Here is a 17,481-nt window from a genome sequence, read left to right as displayed (position 1 = left end):
TATACACAATTAGGAAGTAATTAAGGCCATGTAAATAGAGCTGTTGATAAAAACACAGGTAAGGGAATTCTTAGAAAAATTAAATGTAACAAATCAGCAGGCAGAATGAAATGGGTCCCTAGGCACTGAAGAAACTTGATAATAAACTTGCTAAACTGCCACCAACTTAGGAAAGTAATAGTGAGTGAGGACAAAGAAATTTTACATTGTATCTAGAAGTGAGCTTGGGAGAGAGAAGACTTTTGGGTGGCTAGTAACCTCCAGGGCAAGAGGAGCAGAGACATGACAAAGGTGGGAGTGTCACAGTTTCCCTTGCTCAGCCTCCATCTGTGGTTACAACATAATGTTTTGAGGATGGATCACTGTCAGGGTTAGAATAACCTGGACTATATAAAGAAATCAATTCTGCAAGTATTTATTGAGTGCCTCCCATGTCTAAGGCACCATGCCAAGTGAGAAATACAAAGATGAGCAAAACTGGTCCTGGATGTCCGGAAACACTCGGACCACGAGGACAATTGCTGTGAACACAGTAACACAAGGTAAAAGGCAATTGATGCTGTGTCAGAGTTATACACAGAGCTTAGGGACGTGAGAGGGAGGTGAAGTTCCACCAAGAGTATCAGGGAAGACTTCCTGTAGGAGGTGGCATTTGAGCTGACCTTGAAGGATGGATAGGAAAAATGCTTCAGATAGGGAAATGGCATGCATCCATCCATCTATCCAAGTATCTACCCAATTCACAAATAGTTACTGAGCACTTACTTTCTGAGAGATATTGTACTAGTTGCTGCAAACAGATTTTTTAGTAAAAAGAGACAGAATCCCTGTCCTTGGAGAACTAGTGGGAAGGCAAATATTAATTAAGGCATCAAACCCTCGGACACAAATTGCAGTGTGGGAATGCCATGAGGAGTGGTGCAGGGATCTGTCTGAAGCTCTCACAGGAGCCTCTAACCTAGCAGAGAAGTCAGGGAAGGCCTTGCTGAGGAAGTGATGGCAGAACTGAGACCCAAGGGGGTAGTCAGAAACAGCCAGGCAGAGAAAGGAGACTGCAGTATTCCCATCTGATGGAGCAGCATGCTTCAAAGTGGAAAAGAAGTGCAATGAAAATGAGAGTCTGGAACAATCCAGGGAGGCCAGATCATGGTTTGGTGGGGGACAGTATGTGGAGACAAAGCCAGAAGAGCCACCAGGGGCATGTGGGGTTTTGTTGAGAATCTCCCACTCTTTATTCTAAGACAATGGAGAGTCCTAGAAATACTTTCATTGGTGTTATCCTATGGAGGGGAGGAAGGACAACAGGACAGGGCCACTGTAGTAAAGAGATGAGTTAGAGGGAAGCAGATGTGTGAGGGTGTGGTCAATAAGTATCTCCCCCGCAGACTGCAAGCCCCCTTCAAAGGCAGGACTCTGTTTCCTTTTACTGAAAATTGTGTCCTTGGCAACTAGTACAATGTCTGGCAGATAGCAAGCACTTGGTAACTGCTTGTTAACTGAGTGGACAGTTGCGTGAATGGATGATTTTGGTTTGAGACATATGAAGTTTGAGATGCTTTAAGACATCTGAGAGATGTCAGGTAAACAGCAGAGAGATGGATGGGCTGTAGCTCAGAGTTCAGGACAGGAGCTATAGATGCATGATCACTCAAAAAGAGTAGCTCAAGGGAGAAGGTAAACAGTCCCTGGCTTCAGCCTTTAGGAATTCCAACAGGTCAGAGCCCGGTAGCAGAAAGAGAAAGGGCAGCCAGAGTCAGAGGGAAAATTTTCAAGAAGGGGAGAGTGGTCAACGGTGTCAATTGCAAGTAAGATGAGAACTAAAGAATGTCCTTTGGATTTAGCAACGCTGAGGTCATCACTGACCTTTGTGGGAGCTGTTTTTGTGGCACAACGGGGTGGAAGCCAGATTGGAGGGGGTGCGCAGTGAGGAGTGGGAGGTGATGAAACAGCCACACGGAGTAGACACAAGTCTTAAGAGACGTTTGGTGGTGGAAAGAAGAGGGGTGGGGTGGAAACTGGAAAAAGGCAGGAATGTGCCCAGCAGGTATGAGAAGTTACAACAGCCCAGCATGGCTTCAGCTGGGGTTCTTGCGCTTTTTTTTTTTTTTTTCTGTCTCACCATTCCCAGGGGAACAGAAATCAGAATATCAGGAAGAGCTGACCTCACTGGGGCAAAGAACTTGGTTTTTGAAGATGTTAATTTCAAGGGGGCTTATGGGGCAGGCAGGGGGAGAAAGTTGTCTGGAAAAATGGTCTGGAGTAATATTGGCAAACTGCAGCCACCAAATCCAGCTTGCCCTTGTTTTTATATGGCCAGTTCATGACGCTTTTTTACATTTTGGTTCACAAAATCAAAAGGAGAATCATATTCTGTAAAAAGTACATGAAGTTCAAATTTCAGTGTTCATAGAAAACAGCCATACTCACTCATGTATATATCATCCATGGCTGCATTTGCACTATGGAGGTAGGCTGCAGAGCTGCAACAACAGGCTGGCCACCCACACAGCCTAAAATATTTACTATCTGGCCCTTCCCAGAAAATGTCTGCCAAACCTTGGTCAAGGACATAGGACAGCAATCGGGGCTGACAGTCAATGTTATAGAAACGAATCAAGTGAAAGGGGACCAGATCACACTGTACATTAAGGAAAACAGGTGGCTGGCCATTTGTGGGGTGCAGAGGGGATTGCACCAGCCTGACATCTTTGGATCTGTCATGGACATTTGTCCCCCTCCCCATGAAGCACCCCCCCCCCTTGCTGACATCACAAAACTCAGTGGAACATTTCTCTTTCCTTTCCCTGAGTCTCCCTGCCATCTTAGTCTTAACTTCTCCTTTATGGCACTTACTGGCATGGTGATTCAATAGTTATTTGTAGAATTACTGGTTCACTGCCTGTCTCTGCCTCTGGACCAGGAGGCACTCTGGTGTGATGACTAGTAGAAGAGGTTCTGGAGACAGGCTGCTTGGTTTTGTCCTGGCTCTCCCATTTGCTGCCTGGGAAGCCTTGGCTCACTTACGTTCTTTGGGCCTCAGTTGCCTCATCCAATAAAATGGAGACAGAGAGAATCCATACTATTCAGGGTTGTGAGGATTGAATAAGCTAGTAAGATGCAAGGAGCAGTGCCTGCAACAGACAAAGTGCATAACAAATATATCACCTTCAGTAACTACTGGGATAAGAGGAGTGCGTTAAAGGAGTGGGAGAAAACAGAGGTGAACTGGGTAGATGGTGATGACATTCCCAGAGATAGGGAACACAGGATGGGGAGGGAGGTATGGGGGATAGCCGAATGCTGATGCCAGGTGCACAGGTACAGGTGGAGCTCAGCAGAGTTGGTGGATGGGTAGGGGACTGAAGAAGTGTGGAAATGCCTGAAATAGCTGGGATAGATAGCTGGGGGGAGACATCAGCTTGCTGGGTTGTGATCTGGGCCTATGTAAAAACACTCTGGCATTTGCCATTGCTGCTGTGGTTATCTGCCTTTATCTTAATAAACATGAGCTGTTATTATCTATGTTCCTTGAAAACTTCAACTACCTTGTTAACTAATGGATCTCCAGTACTTCTAGCACATTATCTAGCACATAGTAGGTGCTCAAGAAATACTTATTGAAAGAGTAAGTACAGGAATGAAGAAAAGGAGAGCTACATATACATATTAACTTGAAGTAATTACCCTTCTGCTTGCCTCAGAGGGCCCAGTAGAGAAGGCATAGTACTTTTAAAGGACAATGCGCTAGAGATACAGAGGGGGACTGTTATTAAAATATCTGTAATGCAGCATCTCATGTGCCAACTTGACTGGGCTAAGGGATGCCCTGAAAGCTGGTTACATGTTATTTTTGCATGTCTGTGAAGATGACTTCTAGGAGAGATTAGCATTTGAATTGGTAGACTGAGTAAAAACAATTCCCCTTATCAGTGTGAGTGGGCGTCATCCAATCCACTGACAGTCTGAACTAGAACAAAAAGGCTAAGAAAGGACAAGTTTGTCCTCTGCTTAAGCTAGGACATCCATCTTCTCCTGCCCTCAATCACAGGCACTGGTTCCAGGGCCTTTGGACTTGAATCAGAAATTACACTGTAGTCTCCCCTGGTTTCCAGGCCTTTGCTTTGGAGTAGAACTAAACCACCAGTTTTCATGGGCCTAAGCTTACAGAGACAGATTGGGGGATTTCTCAGCCTCCATAATGGTGTGAGCCATGCCTTACAATAAACCTCTTTCTATACATCTACATTTCTCCTGTTGGTGCTATTTCTCTGGAGAACTCTAATACAGTGTCCTTGGGTGCAATTTCCTCAAAGGCCTGCTAGTAAGTGAATCCAAGTTGTTAGTGAATGCTTCTTACCCTGATACACCTGCACTACCTGAGAAACACTGAGAAAGTATGGACTGCACAGTCTCCCTGCTACCCCTCCCACCAGCAGGAATCTTCTCTCTTGAGTGGATTAGGGGTTGGGGGAACAAAACCAGAGAAGGAACCTCTAGGTATCTACATATTCTATATCTAGCCCTTTTTACATTCCTCTTTTGACTTTCCTACCAACTTTAAGAGGTAAAATATCAGCACTTTATAGGTGAGGAATCTGGGGCCTGGAGAGAGGAAGTAACTTATCTGAGATCATACAACTAATAAGTAGCAGAGGAGGGATTCAAAAACAGAAAAGTCTATGTGGTTCCTAAGCTATATTAGTCAGGGTTGCCCAGAGAAAGAGAACCAATAGGATATGTGTGTGTGTGTGTGTGTGTGTGTGAGTGTATGTGTGCAATTATGGATACTGACAAGTCCCAAGATCTTCAGAGTAAGTTAACAAACTGGGCCAGGAGAGCCCGTGGATCCAAAGACCACATTCTGGTCTAAAGACTGGCAGACTTGAGATCCAGGAAGAGCCTATAATTTCAGTTTGAGTTCAAAATCAGGAAAAAACTGATGAGCCAGCTCAAAGCAGGAGGATAGGGTATGGCCAGCCTTTTGGCTCAATTCAGGCCTTCAACTGATTTGAATGAGGCCCACTCACATTAGGCAATTTGCTTTGCTCAGACTGTTGATTTAAAAACACACTCAAAACTACCCTTGCAAAGACACCACAGTTTGACCATGACCAGTCAAGTTGACACATAAAATTAACCAGCAGGCAAGCCCATGGACTTTTCACTATATTACATACAGCTGTGCTTGGGTCTAGAAAGTCCTCCCCAGTGATGTCATAAAATGTTACTGGCACCCAAATATCCTTCCCAAAAGGCAACAAGCAGTACCTTAGGGATACATTTTCTTGGCCACTTAAATAGAAATAGTCTAAACTAGTTCCTGTGATTACTTCCTTGATTCAACCCAACTTCTCCCCACTTAACCCAAAATACTTTCACTATTTCTAGAGAGGCAACTGGAAATCTCAGATGTTTACATCATTCAGACAACAGGAAAGTGAAAGCAGACTGGGGATAGTAAAATGAAACTCCCATGATACAGAGAGAGAATAGGATGAAGCCAAGGAACCTACAAAGGGAAGTATGATTGCTTGGTTCCTTTGCTAATTGCAGCATATGTGTCTCAACAGATATTTCAGTGAAGATACTAAATTTTCAATGTCTGATACACTACAGGCACTTAAAACATTTAATGAATGGATCAATATGTTCACTCTCCCTTTCTTTCTCTCTTGTGCCCTCTAAACCTGAGAAATTGTCCCCATTTTCCTGCACACAAGGGAAATCATGATGGTACTGCCTTGTCCCATCCTTTTTTCCTTGACTTTTCAGTTCTGAGGTCTTCTTGGGTTTGGCAGTCACCTCCTACCTCCTGGGTCTCCTTTTCCCTCATCTTTTCAAATTCAATATATTTCACTACATTGGCTCAGTGGACCCTATGAAGCTCTTTTGGCCAACCTTTCTGCTGCATCTGTAGGCCATGTGTGGTCTATAGATAGAATAAGCTCATAGGCTGCACAATCACCACTTGCTCCTAGGAAAAGTCAGTCACATGGCAGTGACTGGATTCCCCATTAACTTGGCCTTGTGAGAATCTGTTATGATGGTTCCTAGACACAATACTGAGTTTGGCCATGGAACTTACAGGGAAAAGAAGAATGATGTCCAATACCTTATAGCTATGGCTATAGGTGAGGCCTATTCCCAAAAGGCTTGGATCCTTTAAGAAACTCCTGTCCCAGTGTCACTTTCTATTCCAGAACATAAGCAAAACATCCCAGGTGGACAGACCTATTCAATTTCTCGAATACTGTTCTGTACTCAGCATTTAGTCAACTCTGTAATAATAAAGAAGTTTATGAGGTGGTCCCTTGGTCACAATGGAATGTACAAACTAACCCTGCCACTATATGCTTTTATAATACTGGAAAAATGTATGAAACAATTCTTCAGATGGTGGGCAATAGGTGTACAAAACCATGAGGTCTAAGAGAAAGGAAACATTTGAGGTGAGTTCTATGATTATCCTAGGCTTCCTGCCTAGAGTCATTTATCAGACTTTTTGACAAGGAGGAGGAATTTAGAGGATGAGAGCCTCCCTGAGCCTAAAAGATAGTGATTAAAGTTAAGGGAGGTTGAGGTGGCTGAAATTGGGGACAGAGTGCCAAAGTAGAAATAGCTACAAGAAAGAGCTCAGGGCATCTTACTGGGTGCCCTTGTTTGTATAAATAATAAATTGTACATGTAGAGTGTGACTCCATAAGACCACATAAAGAAGAACTACCAGAGACTGGACAACTATTGGAGAACTACAAGCTGAACAACTATCATGAGTTACACATGACTGGGAAGCATTCAAGTTCCAATCAACTAGACTGAAGAAAATTTGTTGAGCATGAGGGAATTCAGTAGAGACCCCAGAAAAACCAAGTCTTAAAAGTAGTTAAGCTAGCATTACTAACAAACCTAAATGTGTATTCAACTAATAACAGCAAATTAACTGCCTGCCATAACAGAACTCAACACTTTTTAAAAGAAGACAACAAAATTCAATAAACAATTTAACATTTACAGTGTTCTGCCTTCAATTAAAAATTATTAGTCATGAAAAGAACTAGACAATGTGAATCATAACTGAAAAATCAGTCTATGGAAACAGAATGGAAATGAGAGAGATGATGGGATTAGCAGACAAACTATTGAAAACAACTATAATATCATTAAGGAGTCAGATGGAAACATGAACCAAATGCAAAGAGAAATAGAAACTATTTTTAAAAATATAAATAGAATTTCTAGAGCTTAAAATGAAATATCTGCAATAATAAGATAATAAAAATTAAGTGGATGGGATTAAGACTGGATTTGACACTGTAGAAGGAAAGATCAGTGAACTTGAAGACTGGGCAATGACAACTATCAAAACTGACACAAAGAATAGGAAAAAGAAAAAGGCTGAAAAAAGGAAGACAGCCAAAGTAACTTAAGGGAAAATACCAAAAAGTCTAACATATGGGTAATTGGCATCCTAGAAGTGGAGAAGGGGAGGCAGATATTTGAAAAAATATTGGATGAAAGAAACTTACAAATTTTTGCTAAAAACTATATATCCACAGATTCTATAAGCTCAATTGACATCAAGTAAGATAAATATAAGGAACGCTTTACCAATACACATTATAACCAAATTGCTATAAACAAAATCATAAAGAGAACATCTTCAAAGTAGACAGAAAAAGAAGATATATACAGAAGGAAAGATGAGAAGTATCGCTGACTTCTTATCATAGATTACTCAAGTAAGAAGAATGGAATGATATTTTTTAAATGCTGAAATGAAAAATGACTACATAGATTTCTATGGCCAGTGAAAATATTCTTCAGAGATTAAGACCAAAATGCTGAGAGAATCCACTGCCAGCAAACCAGTACTACATTTAACAGAAGCTAAATAAATGCTTTCTGGATGAAAAAAAAAAAATGATTCCAGATGAAAATTCAAGTCTACCCAAAACAATGAAGAACACAGAAAAGGACAAATGTGTAGGTAAATACGAATTTTTTTTTCTCATTTAAGAAATTCTTCTAAGAGATAATCACCTAAAGCAAAAATAATAACAATGTATTGTGACATTCATAACAAATGTAGAAATTAAATGTATGACAATACCACAGTATTGAAAGGAAAGTAAAGAGGGAATGGAAATAAACTGTTTTAAGAGTCTTACAGTTGTATGTGAAGTAGCATATTTATGAAGGTACATTTTGGTAGTTAAAACCTCTCATTGTAATTCCTATTACAACCCCACACAGAGAAAAAGAAAATAGAAAATGGACTAACAATAAGATAAATAACAAAATGTAATTATTTAAAATGGAATACAAAAATAATCCAAGAGAAGACAAAAAAAAGAATAAATGAGAGTAATAGCTAGATGGTAGACCCAACCCAACTATTTCAATAACTGCATTAAATGTAAACAGACTAAAATAGCAATTATAATGTAAAAATTGTCAGATTGGACAAAAAATTAAGAAAGCTATTCTTCAAGAGAATAGCTCATTTTACATATAAAAAATATGTAGTTTAAAATTTGAAGTATGAGGAAATGATAGACCATGCAAACACAATAGCAGGAGGAGCTATATTCCTAACAGATGAGGACAAGGAGTATTACCAGAGATTAAAAAAAAGACACTTCACAATGATAAAGGAGTCCATTCAATAAGGCCAGAAGATCTAACCAATACAAATGGGTATTCACCTAAGAGAGTTTCACCATACATGCAACAAAATTTGACAGAAACAAAAATAGAAACAGACAAACTGAAATTATAGTCAGAGTCTTCAACACTCCTTTCTCAATAATTCATAGAATAAGGGGATCCCTGGGTGGCTCAGTGGTTGAGTGCCTGCCTTCGGCCCAGGGTGTGATCTTGGAGTCCAGGGATCGAGTCCACATCGGGCTCCCTGCATGGAGCCTACTTCTCCCTCTGCCTGTGTCTCTGCCTCTCTGTGTCTCTCATGAATAAATAAATCTTTAAAAAAATAATTCATAGAATAAGTGGACATAAAATCAATAAAAATACAGATGACTTGAATATCACTATCAAACTTAAATGACATTTACTCACCAAGTACAAATATACATTATTTTCAAGTGCACAGGGAACATTCAACAAGATAGATCATATACTAGACAGAATGTAAAAAATGAAATGATAAAATTTCTAGAGAACTCAGAAGGAACTCTTCACAACCCTGGGACCAATAAAGGTTTCACAGTACAGAAGATACATTCTCCATGAAATTAAAATTGATAAATTTTTATCTCATCAAAAGTAAAAACTTCTCTCTGAAATGCATAGTTAAGAAAGTGAATAGGCAAGCCACAGTCTGGGAGAAAACAGTCACTATACATATATCTGATAGGATTTCCATAAAAATACAGAAAGAATTCTCATAACTCAATAATTTAAAAGACAAATTATCAAAAATTTTACATAGATAAATTTTTCAGAAGCACTTCACAAAAGAAAATATATGAATAATCAACAAGCTCATGAAAAAGTGTTCAACATCTTTAATCATCAGGAAAATTCAAATTATAGCCATAATGCAATGTGACCATATATTCACTAAAATTTAAGACTTGACAATATCAAGTGTTTGTGAAGATGTGGAACAACTGGAACTTTCATACATTGCTGGTGGGGTCAGAGGAATCATTTTAGGAAACAATTTGTCAGCTTCAAATAAAATTAAATATATACTTATTATATGACCTAGAAATTTTGCTCCCAGGTATACACTCAGGAGAAATGAAAACATGCCTGCACAAAGATTTGTGCATGAACACTTATAGCCATTTTATTCACAATAGCTAAAATTGGAAACGAACCCAATATCCACCAACAGGTAAAAGGATAAGCACATTGTTTCTTATGTATAAAATGGAATCCTGCTCAGCAACAAAAAATACTGGGCTATTGAAATACACAATATGGAGGAACTTCTAAAACACTGTGCTGATCAAAAAGGAGCCAGTTACAAAAGAGTACACTCTGTGACTAGATTTATGTAGAGTTCAAAAATAGGCAAAACTGATCTGTAATATTAGAAATCCTGGGACGTGTGGGTGGCACAGCGGTTAAGCATCTGCCTTCAGCCCGGGGCATGATCCTGGAGTCCCTGGATCGAGTCCCACATCGGGCTTCCTGCATGAAGCCTGTTTCTCCCTCTGCCTGTGTCTCTGCCTCTCTCTCTCTCTCTCTCTCTGTCTCTCTCTCTCTGTGTCTCTCATGAATAAATAAATAAAACCTTTAAAAAATGAATAATTTAGAAATCTAGTGAGTAGTTGGGTCAGGGGGTGGAAGGATTGACTGCAAAGGGGCAAAGTAGAACTTTTAAGGTGATGTAAATGTTCTGTACCTTGATCTCAGTCATGGTTATATGGGTGTGTACCTTTGTCAAAACTTACTAAAGTAAAAATTTAAAACAGGTGCATTTTATTATATGAATATATCATATCTTAATAAAGTTGATTTTTTTATACACAGGTTTTTGTCCTTAAGGACACTGCAACTCAGACAGGGGAACTAGATTAGATGAACAGGGGATCCTCCTATGATCACACACAAGCCAGAGGGGACATTCTGCACTAATTTATAACCTGCACACCCAGGTGCCATGGAGATGTAAGGAGTAGCAGGTGGATAACAGACTAGTCAGTATTCCTTTCAAAGGAAACCTGCCCCAGGATCTGAAGGGAGAGGGAGGATCTGAGGAGTGGAGAGCAGGCTTGGGGTCTCCAAAGGGTAGATTCAGTACACGAAACTGGAAGTGTGGATGGCCTCCATGCAAGCCATGCAAAAGACTGGCTAACTCAGATGAAGTGAGACATGGGGAAGAATAGAGTACAGGATCTTGCAAGCAAGGCAAAGGATAGATAACGCTAGAAATGGGCATCCTTGTGGTTTCTAAGTAGGGAAATAGCAGCACGGGAGTGATCAGGCTGTGGGTGAGGAGTCCAAATCCAGGAATCCATGAAGGAGGCTCTGGCAGGTGTGCAGACATGGATAGATGGGGGCTGGCTCTAGTAAGGTGACCTGGGAATACAAAGACCTAGGAACCATTCTGATGAGCACAAACCATTGGGAACTGCTGACTCTTTCAGAACTTTCTGAACCTTAAAGAGGCTGCCAACCCCAGTGGATAGAGCTCAGGCTCAAGTTCACAGCCCTAGCTCCAAGCCTTACTCCATCACAGAAAATTGGGCAAATTTTTAAAGCATCCCAAACCTTAGTTTTTTCATTTGCAATATGGGAATAATAATTCTCAACTTGAAGGATTATTGAGAGGATTACATGTGAGGTAGGTGAGGCACCTGGCATAAGGTAGATAAATGACAGACATCACAATTAGTCCCGAGGTTGATCTGAGATTCCTGGGACTACTCTAGGAGGTGTCTCCTCCTTTTGGGTCTCAGAAGAGGGGTCACAACTACACTGGATGAGTGAAAAGAGAAAAATTAATATACACATGAACCTACAGGTTTAATAGTCATCAAGGACAAGCAACACTGGGTATAAACATTATTCACATATGTGCTGTGTGTAGGCCACAAAAATAGAGTGAGGTGGGTCCCTTTCACTAAATAACAAAGGGTCAAGGGGCCTGATTATGAAAATTTGGGTCAAGGGGTTCATAATTTGCAGTTTTTCCATTGGGAGAAGGATGCCTTTTTAATTTGCAAATTGACCGAGAGTAGCCTACTTAGCCCAACATCTCTGTCACTAAGTGGCCCCCTTGACGCTTTGACGCAGGTAACTGTGGCTCTCAGGGAATCCTAGGAGACCACTGCTCCAGAATCTTGTCTCCAGGTAGGGGCATATGTTGGAGATGTCGCACAAGCACAAACTTAATACAGTTGCTCAAATCTGGGGAATATCATTTTCTCTATATTGAAAGAAACAGGAAACAGGCATTTACTGAACATCTACCGTTTATAAGGCAGGCGCTTTAGTAGAGGTTTCTCCTGGCTCATCTGGAATAACCAACTGTTCACTCATTCAACAATTATTTATTGAGTTCCAATGGGCACTGTGCAAAATGCTAGGGATGCATTAGGATCAGAGAGACAAATAAGTAAACAGATCATAACCACAGAAAGACAAGTACCAGCAGAGAGTAGAACCAGAGTAGAAGGCCAGCACCTAACCAGACCCTAGTGATGGAAACTCTGTGTGTGTGAGTGTGTGTGCGTGCACACACACACACAGAACACACTAGACAGAGGAAAAAGCAAGCACTAAGGCCTGGCAGTGAGAGAGATGGAGACTAGTTCAGTAGAGGAATTGCCAGCAGTTCTAAGGTTGGAGCAGAAAAAGTCTGTAGTAGTAAGCCAGTAAGAAATACAGATCTTTCTGTCTTTTGGTCATGAAGGATTCATTGGCCTGGAATAGTTATCAGATTCAGCAAATAAAAATACAGGATGCTAAACCTGATGAACACTACTTTAGCCAGGTGATCCAGGTCAACACTGACAGTGATAAGTCATGTGGATAGTACATATCAGTAACATGACTGTGTGAAAATAGTATTTTGCCTTTGTTGTCCTCCTCCCCAAAACACACTACCCCAGACTAATCATGAGAAAAACATCAGACAGCCCCACATTGAAGGACATCCTACAAAACTCCTGACCACTGCTCCTCAAAACTGTCAAGGTCATCAAAAACAGGGAATGTCTGTCAAACTGTCACAGCCAGGAGGAGCCTAAGGAAGCAAGATGGCTAAATGTGATATGCTATCCCAGACAGGGTCTAGGAACAGAAAAATGGTATTAGGAGAAAACTAAGGAAATCTAATAAAGTTGGGACTTTAGGTAATGGTAATCTTTCAACATTAGTTTATTAATTGTGACAAAGTATCACACTGACATAACATATTAATGTATATGGGAACTCTCTGTATTAGCTTCACAATTTATCTAGGTATTTAGACAAATTGTCTAAACAATTCTAAAATAAAAAGTTCATTTCAAAATACAGGATTCACAGTTAAATCTGAATTTCAGATAAACCACTAAATTTTTTTAGAACTTGAAACATAATTGCACTAAAAAATTATTTGTTATTTGTCTGAAAGTCAGGTTTTACTGAGGGTCCTGAAAACTGTTGTCTGGGAAGGAGTTTACCCTGAGAACAGTAGAGCAGTGGGGAGCTAGGGAAGGGCTGTAGGCAGGCGGCTGCATGATGCACAATCTATACAGTAGATATACAGATAAGGAAACTGAGGCTCAATGATTTTACTCATTACCTGGCTAGCTTTATGGGCAGCCAGGATCTGAACACTGGCCTGTCCAATCGCAAGGCCATGTCTATTATTACACTCTGATGTCTCACAAAATTCTTTGTAGAAACATCCACAAGAATTCACTCTGGCTGGCAAAGAATAAAGGAGGATCAAGAGCAGACACTGTATCTGGAAGACTCCCACAAAAGCAGGTGAGTACTTCTGAGCACCAAAACTCAGGGCCTCCCCAAAACACAAGTTAACATTTCCTGTTGGGTACCAGCTCCCTCCAAGAAGTCCCCCTTCCCCTTTCCCTGTTCCTCATCATCACAGTCAAATCAGACAGTCAGAGCCACAAACTGAAAGGCTAGAAGAGACCTTCCAAGCTATTCATCCAACATTCCCCTTTGAATAGGATTCCCATCCACAGTTGTCCCCACAGATGTCACATCCCTGGTCTAGCTCTTAACTGTTGGCTCCAGCTTCTTCCCATCTTTAATTCCCACTTCCAATCTGCTCGAATGTCAGAAAGCAGCCTATCAAGCTAATTAGGGCTATGTGTTAAGTAAGAGTCAATGGTTGCTGAGCCAGGGCCCAAAAGGCTCTTCTGTGTGGAAAGAGAAACTTTGTTATGTATATTCCAGCTGCTGGTTGGGGCGGGGGCGGGGGGGGGGGGGATCCTTTTGTCTTACTCCTCCCCATCTTGTTCCAAATAGGTGATACTGTTTTATACCTGGGCTCCACAGAGATGAGATGAGGTTAAATAATGGCATTTACGTGAGCACAGCCCAAGGATTGCTTTAGTTTATTTTAGCAGCACATGGAAGAAGACAGAGGGGCAACAGCAGGGTGATGTGTACCAGGCCAGCAAAATCTCCTACAGGAAATTATTGACGCCAGCCAGCTGCTCCAGGCCCCTGCTGGGCCGTTTCTGGTCCTCTCCTATCTCTCAGGGGACAGCCATCCCCCTGTGGCTTGCCAGCTCTGGAAGACAAAGAGGGCAAAGCTCACAGCCTGCTGCGTGCCTACCTCCAACACATACCCCTACCCTCACCCCAGCCTGTGAGACCACAGTCAGGGCCCCGCCAGGGGTGGGGGCAGGAGGAAGTGTCCAGCAATCCTCTTTTCTCTAGAAATGGGATTGGAAATGGGGTAATCGTCTAAATGGGCAGTCATGACGAGTCGATAAACATAACTCCCATTTTTATTACAGTGATGAGGCTGCCTGAGCAAGCATAATCCCTCTCCTGGGCTCCAGGAGATTGCTGGGCAGCCAGCCTCCCCCCTGCTGCCCCTCCACCAAGGCTGCATTAGTCTGACGGCAAAAGGCATTGAGCTCTAGACGGACTGCATTTCATAATGGCATTTAAAAGCATGGATCCTGGGGTCAAGCCAGGGTCCAAGGACACCACTGACCAAGCTCTCTGTCCCCTTGACATGATTCTCCTGCTTTCCCAAATACTGATGGGACAGAGATGGCTTAAATGCAGGGCCACCTGCGGTCATGTAAGATAGAGAAGATAATCAGGGAGGACCCCAACTCAAATGACTGGTGGAAACACAGCATAATGGAAAACCCCAGTCCTGTCCCAACAAATCCACTAACTCTTGTGGCCTCTGTTTCCTCATCTGCATTATGTGATTGTTGAGGTCTTTTCAGGCTCTTCTTCGTAAAAAACCCACAGATTCACGACTCTCCCACCCAGCCAGCATAGTTACTCTATCCTTACATAGGGTAACTCCTTTGTGCTTTAGAGGCTGTTTTATCTTTTTCAGCTCCCTACTGAAATTATAATCGTCCACTTTATTAATGAACACCTTGTGGGAGAGGATGACCTAGTAGTAGCTGGAAGCAAGGTCCTGAGGGAACAGGGCAGGCAGGGGAGGCATGGCCTTGTGTATCAGAAAGATAAAAGCGGTTCAGAATGGGAGGCAGAAAAACAACAAGGCCACATCATCTGGGGCCTACCATGTGGGCAAATGCACAATGAGAACAGATGAGGTCCAGGTAGATGAACTGCAGATTAGGGCAAGCACTTGGGGACTTTCAGAACAAATCACAACCCTGCAGGGACTCCTGATCAGAGGCTTTGTCTCTCTCCATTCACTCGTTTGCTCAAGCAGTGATCAGCTGGGAGATGTAGCAAAATTAAAACTGGATTTAGATTCAGAAGCTGGGCCCTAGCTTAGTGACAACATTTAGCTCATCACAAGAACAAGGCGTATCACCATTCGGAGCCAGCAAAACAATTCCTGCCTTGCACACTTCATGGGCTGGGTTGCCACCCTGCACACCTCAGTGGGTGTCATTCCTATGGGAGTCTACATGAGTGGTGCCAGCCAGAATTGGACAACACACAACACACAACTGGCATATTACAGCCCTGCTTGTAGTTTAAAAATGTCCACTGTTAGCACACTAATATTATCTTGGTCACATTCTAGAAGGGGATGCTAGACCCCCAAAGAACATTTGCAAAAAGCTAAAATTTAGTGGCATTCAGCATTGTGGTCTATTCACCGCAGCCATGGTGAAACAGTAAAGCAATCCATTATATAAACCTAGTTTATATAGGTGCTGTCGTTGTGATTCAGATGAGAATAATCACAAAAAAGAATAAGCAAGATAGGAGATGTGGCCCCAGGCTGAGGCAAATACCCTTCATTATGTGTCTCTCTGGTCCTAAGACTACTCTGCTTCCCATACTCTCCCCCTCTCAAAATATCCTCCACTGAAAGACACCCATGGAGTCTCGGTTAAGACAGGCTGCCACGACAGACTTTGCAGATCAGGACAAGAAGAGGGGGACCAAATCTGTCTGGCCCAAAAGGAAGTTCCCTGGATTTCATGCGCCCTCACACAACATCTCCCCATAAGCTCAGGACAGCAGGTCCTAAGAGTGACCTTTCCTCTCAACCTTCCCACTTTTGCCTGGGAAAGAAGATCTACAGATTCATGACTCCACCACACTGCCTACTATCTGGCCAATTCCAAGCCCCTTCTCATGCTTCCCCCATACACCAGAAACATTCAGGTCAAGTAGATTAAATCATGCTGAAATCATGTAGAGCCCTTTGATCTACTCCTGCTTTTCTTATTGGGATGGGGGATGGAAATGGGAGACACTGAAAGCATTTGCACCCACCTGTCCATTTCTCCTGCCACTGCCATCTTCATCAGATGCCTCCTAACATGGCTTCCTATTCCAAGACCCTTTGCCCTCCACGCAAGATACATCTCAGAGCTTATGTTCTAAAACATAGCTCTTGGCCTGTCATATCTTTGTGTTAGGGGGTGCACAGCACCCCCATTCCAGAGGATAAGAGCTTGTTCCCAAACTCACTTCTGGTTACTTCCTCCCCTGGAGCCAACACTGCAGGCCCCTCCAACCCGGAACAACCTTCGTGCATTCATTCAGCCACTGTATGCCTAATAGAGTGTGTAAGGTGTACCAGGCAGTGTGCTGGGCACAAGACATGGAGTAGAGGGCAAATCCCACCAGGCACCCCAGGGAAAATAGACATCAAACAAATAACCACAAAAATATATCACAAACTGTGATGTCTGATAAGGAAAAGTGCTCAAAGATGTACAAGGCAGAAGGGCTAAAGTGGCCTGGGGATCAGAGAAGGCTTCCCTGAAGAAGTGATATTTGAGCTGATATGTGGAAAATGAGAAGGGATGAATTAGGCAAATGGGGTAGGTGTGGCAGTCACCACAGAAGAGAGGATTCCTGGAAGAGGGAGCTGCCTGGGCCTGGGCTGGTGAGAAGCAGGAAGAAGGCCCACACACTGAGGAAAGAGCTGAGGGTGCTGGTCCTCGATGGAGCTGGAAAAGTCTCCAGGGGTCAGATTAGAAGGGTTCTTTGAGGCTCCACTCAGGATATATGGGTCTTCATCCTAAGGAAAATGAGAAAGCATAAAGAGGTTTTGAGCAGGGAAGGAGGGCAGTCTGGGGAACAGGGGACATAATCAGATTTGCATTTTGAAATGCTCACTCCAGCTGCTGTGCAGAGAAGGGGCTGGACAGTCCAGAGTGGATGTGGGGGTCCGGGAAGGTGGGAACAGCATTCAGCTCAGGCAAGAGATATGGCTGTAAACTGGAAGTGGAGAGCTGGGAGTGAAGAGTGAGTCAAGCAAATGAATTTGCCAAACCAGAGTTTCCTAAACCAGACAGATGGAAAGAGGGAACACTGGAAGATAACCAGATTTGGGTAAAAAGATCCTGACATTAGTTTGGAACA

The 17,481-nt window shown here is 42.4% G+C and overlaps 2 long non-coding RNA genes across 42 annotated transcripts in view; one reads left to right on the top strand and one right to left on the bottom strand.

The window, feature by feature from the left end:
- Positions 1 to 17,481, bottom strand: part of LOC144314342 (uncharacterized) — a 154,973-nt gene that overhangs the window by 51,507 nt on the left and 85,985 nt on the right. For 11 of the 41 annotated variants that reach the window (XR_013380147.1, XR_013380144.1, XR_013380142.1 and 8 more), the window contains exons 2-3: positions 16,955 to 17,137; positions 2,854 to 3,131 (exon numbers count right to left, since the gene is read on the bottom strand). The exons of 3 other annotated variants lie outside the window; for them this stretch is intronic. This is a non-coding gene — a long non-coding RNA (uncharacterized LOC144314342). Of the gene's footprint in view, positions 1 to 2,853; positions 3,132 to 8,431; positions 14,222 to 16,383; positions 17,138 to 17,481 lie in introns of those variants that run through there. 27 more of the 41 variants (XR_013380156.1, XR_013380158.1, XR_013380166.1 and 24 more) reach the window with 12 other exon arrangements.
- On the top strand, positions 6,343 to 16,391 carry LOC144314347 (uncharacterized). Its single transcript, XR_013380185.1, has 3 exons — positions 6,343 to 6,449; positions 13,362 to 13,449; positions 13,954 to 16,391. It is a non-coding gene; the product is annotated as an uncharacterized LOC144314347 (long non-coding RNA).

This window comes from Canis aureus, chromosome 5, assembly GCF_053574225.1.
Source record: "Canis aureus isolate CA01 chromosome 5, VMU_Caureus_v.1.0, whole genome shotgun sequence".
In the NCBI taxonomy this organism is placed as follows: domain Eukaryota; kingdom Metazoa; phylum Chordata; class Mammalia; order Carnivora; family Canidae; genus Canis; species Canis aureus.
This window is presented reverse-complemented; position numbering and strand designations above follow the sequence as displayed.